The 4,573-nt window shown below is 33.9% G+C and overlaps 1 long non-coding RNA gene across 2 annotated transcripts; it reads left to right on the top strand.

The window, feature by feature from the left end:
- Nucleotides 1–293: 293 nt before the first annotated feature.
- Nucleotides 294–3,617, top strand: LOC137071844 (uncharacterized). 2 transcript variants are annotated; one of them, XR_010904520.1, is made up of 4 exons: nucleotides 326–388; nucleotides 659–757; nucleotides 1,028–1,074; nucleotides 3,115–3,617. It is a non-coding gene; the product is annotated as an uncharacterized lncRNA (long non-coding RNA). The 2 variants fall into 2 exon arrangements; XR_010904519.1 differs by having other exon boundaries at nucleotides 294–757.
- The last annotated feature ends 956 nt before the right edge of the window (nucleotides 3,618–4,573 follow it).

Consider the following 4,573-nt stretch of genomic DNA (forward strand, 5'->3'; position numbering starts at 1 on the left):
ATTTACATTTCACATTTATGCATTTGGCAGACGCTTTTATCCAAAGCGACTTACATTGTATTCAAGGTACACATTTTACATTTTTGTCAAGTCTTGCTTTCCCTGGGAATCGAACCCATGACCTTGGCGTTGCGCCATGCATGCTCTACTCATTGAGCTACAGGAAAGACTAAAAGCTGATAAAATAAATAAATAAACAATAGTATATACATTAATCTACCTCATATTAAGCCTACAGTCTTACATTAAGCTCTTTTAAAGTCATTACATTTGGTCATGTCAAAGTATCATCCCAGTGAGTTTCCGAGGTAACAAAAACCGCACCATTTTCCCTCCTTCAGTCCAGTCACAGCAGGACGGCTCGCGCTACAGTCAAGAAAAACAAAAGGTAAGCGTTTCAAACTTATTTATTCATATTTCGCTCATGTTTGAACGTTTTCAGTGTTATTTTCGTAACTCTTTTATGTTTATCCGAAGATTAACCAGCTCAGTAATGTTGTGTGTAAAGTTAGCCAGCAAACAATCTAACATTAGGAGCAAATGCGCTATTGCACCAGTGTTATCAACGGTAATGTACACGTTTGGAGTTAATTATGCTGTTTTACACTGCAGTTTGTCAGCGGGGAATTAAAAAATATATGTTTGTGCTTTCTCACAGTCGGACAGATAAACGCTGGCTTTTGAGACCGTTGGCCATCTTTCCATGTCTCTCGTCTCGTGCCACAGTGACGTTAACTAACTTATGTTAAAGCAAAAGGTAACGTTAATGCAAACTCACGCATTCCTTATATTACAACCGTTTTAAATGTATTGTTAATCGAATTCGAGTTTCCTCTATCATATGTGATGCTAGTTAATTTGACTAAAGCAGCTGAAGCTCCGGGGTGAACAAAGTGACTTGAGGAGCATTTTAGATCCTGTTTTGCTAACGTTAGATAAAATTTTAAACTGTTATTTGTTTCTCATGATGTTTTCTCATTTGAAACTCACACTAACACATTGTTGCCATGCTTTTAAATCTTTTCAGAGCAAAGACGAAGGTGCAATGGCAGCAACGTGGCTACAATTCTATGAGTAAGTAAGTTAGAATTAACATTGAACAAATCAATGGAATTTTGTAACGTTACTGTGCAAAATGCAAATGATAACGTTATGAACAGTTACATAATGTTCATACAAATATAAGTTTGTTCTTCAATTTAAAATTTTGAATGAATTGCTATTTTTGCAAACGTAATTATGACCATAAATGTCTTTTAGCACAACTTGTAAGTCTTCTGAAGCAATATGATTTTTTAAAAAGGCTTAAAGTCCAAAGTCCAGTCTGTCTATCATTCAAAGTCATGTTGTATTGCTTCAGGAGAATACTGGTCAAGTCTTGAAAGTTGTTGTTATAGTCGGCTTTCCTAATATAAACAGAAACATTTCGTGTGTTATATTTTCACTGGCAGTTATCCTGAAGTTGCCTTGGGTTTGTAAAGGTGTAAGGTAATTGGCAATGCTAGATTTGCAGTGGTTGAAAGAAGTCTTGTCATGAATCATAGAAAAAACTACGATCCTGGCAGGTCTGTTACTATTTAAAAGGAAGAGTCAGGAGATGTTTTCAAGACACAAGGTAGGACACATGTCAAAACTACATTACATTTATTTAGCAACATGTTAACCTTTCAGCTGCCACCAGCATAAATGCATGGTGTGGTTACAGTGACTGATAGTTGATCATTCAAGTTGTCTTAAATGTATAGTCCACTTGCCAATACAAATTCAGTCATGATTCATAAATTACCAACCCTCATATTGTTCCAAACACATAAGAATTTTTTTAATCTGTCCATTGAAAATCTAGTCTTCAAAACGTTTAATTTAGGCTTTCATTAGCATATACATTGAGCACAGCAAAAGCTTATTTGACACATAATAAACCAATCTCAGCTCAAGCTTAAAGGAATCGTTCACCCTGATTTACTCCCCCCCTCAAGTCCTCCTTGGTGTAAATGACATTCTTCTTTCAGACGAATACAATCAGAGTTATATTAATACGTGTCCTGGCTCGTCCAAGCTTTATAATGGCAGTGAATGGCAGCCCAAAATTTGTAGCCCAAAAAAGTGCATCCATCCATTTTAAAAGTGCTCCACACGGCTCCGGGGGAATAATAAAGGCCTTCTGAATTAAATCGATGGGTTTGTGTAAGAAAAATATCCTCTCGTGATTCAAAACGCTTGTGCAACGCCCGACATCATCGTCACATCATTTATGTTTTTTACGCTGCGTCCGCCGTCAACGCCGTGGCTGTTAAGCTTTTTTACGCTATATCCGACGTCATCGTTGCGCCGGAAACTAGTTATTTTCTTATTTTATAACGAGTTAAATATGGATATTTTTCTTATATAAACCCATCGATTCACTTCTGAAGTACTTTATTAACCCTCCAGAGTCATGTGGATTACTTTTATAATGAATAGATGCACTTTTTTGGCTTCAAATTTTGGACAGCCATTTACTGCCATTATAATGCTTGGATTAACCAGGACATTTATTAATACTGCTCTGATTATATTAATCTGAAAGAAGAACGTAATTTACACCAAGGATGTCTTGCCATTATCCATTTAAAATTTGTTAATCAAATCTGTCTTGTTTCACCTTGTCTACACCGGATGTGAGCAGCGCGACAGGACAAAAGAGCCCCTTATAGTCCGTTATGTTGTCTACACTGGATGCGGCGTGATGTGAGCGACAAATCTTTGACAGTAAACTGTTGCCTCTTTCTATTTATGACATACTGACATGAAAAACAAATGTTTTGCAATGTGTGCATTATCGCTTGAATTCAATTCAATTCAATTCGTCATTCAATTCAAGGTCTAGAACATTCGGCTGATACACCCCTGAAAATGTTTTTCCCCCAATTAAACCTTGCTGACAAACAACTTAACATCTTTACAAAATTGAACTACAGGGTTTTAAATAAGCACACGCCCAATTAAATCAACAATAATCCGTTCCTTATAACAACGTTTTTTTTATTTATGAAAATTGAAATATGGTGTCTGCCCTGACAAGGGTTATTTTTATATGTGGTGACATACAAACTTTTTTTCCAATGCATATAGAAAAAGGAGCTTGACCAGGTGCAGAAGCCAACAGTCACCATCCTTACTGTCGAGGAGGAAGAGGGAACGTTACCTTTAAACCCACTGGATGCTTTGATTGTCTTTAAAGATGAGGTGGTGATGTCTGCCAAGTCTTCGGTCAGTGCAATACACTTAGAGTACATTAAAGATCATACAGTGCTTTTGCTTTTTGAGGAAACGTACCTTTTTACATAATTTTTTTTATTTTATATGTTTGGTTATTTAAATGTTATGACTTTTTTAAACATGTTTGTGCTGTTTTATTTGGTGAAAAAGTCTAATATTTTTTGTCTAGTTATATTTGTGAACATATGGCATACTGTATTTATGATGTAAATGTTATATTTCAATAAATTACTTAAAAATACCCTCCTGTTCTGTCTTCATTTTGTACCAATGTTAGCTTGTGCTTAGTCTTATGTAACTTAATCACTTTGAGTTTGATGAACTTAAACCATTTGCCGCAATCTGTTTCCTAAAACCATTTAAGTAACCATGTAGTTGTTAAGACTTAGTTAGATTTGTTACCTGAATTCAAACTGAATTAATAAAAGTAACTTAAAATCTTTAAGTTCAGTTTACTCTTAATAATTGATCAACACAACACTAAAATATAAGTTTTAACACTTAAACAACACTAAAATATGAGTTAATTTAACTCAATGTATATGAGTTTTCAGTACTCATACTTAATGGTTTTAAAACTTAATTGGTTTGAAGCAATCGGTTTCCTCAAATGGTTTGAGTTACCGTAACTTGTTGGGTTTTACAGTGTATATATATATATATATATATATATATATATATATATATATATATATATATATATATATATATATATATATATATATATATATATATATATATATATATATATATATATATGTATATAACTCCTGATATTAGAGTAACAATTACAGAAGAATAAAATATTATATATTTCATTACCTTTTGGAATTATTCAATTTGAGCAGATGTTTAATACTATCATCATGTCCTCGTCAGAGCTCGTTTACCAGTACATTCAGCATCTGGCTCATATTCGCCATCTCACACATATTCTCCAAACTCATTTTCAACGTCTTCAAAATCAATATTTTGATCACTGACAGCTTCTTGACCACCTCCATCATCAAGAGACAGTGACACTAATATTTGATGATTGCGTTCATTACTTGCTCTCTGCAGTAAATCACTAAGCCATTTCAAGTTTTGCAAATTATAATTATTATGTTTCGTTTTCTGTCTGAGGTAACTGTGTGAACCATCACTTCATCATTGCATATTAGACATTGCCACCTTGAGGAATAAATGTGAATTGCACCTATTTTGTCATTAAAGATGAATTTATTTTTGTGTAAATAAAAAATAAAAAAATAAATAAAAATACATCTTACACACCTCAGGTCGTTAGCGACCCTATACCATTTTGACAAAA

Source organism: Pseudorasbora parva, chromosome 3 (assembly GCF_024679245.1).
Source record: "Pseudorasbora parva isolate DD20220531a chromosome 3, ASM2467924v1, whole genome shotgun sequence".
Classification (NCBI taxonomy): Eukaryota; Metazoa; Chordata; class Actinopteri; order Cypriniformes; family Gobionidae; genus Pseudorasbora; species Pseudorasbora parva.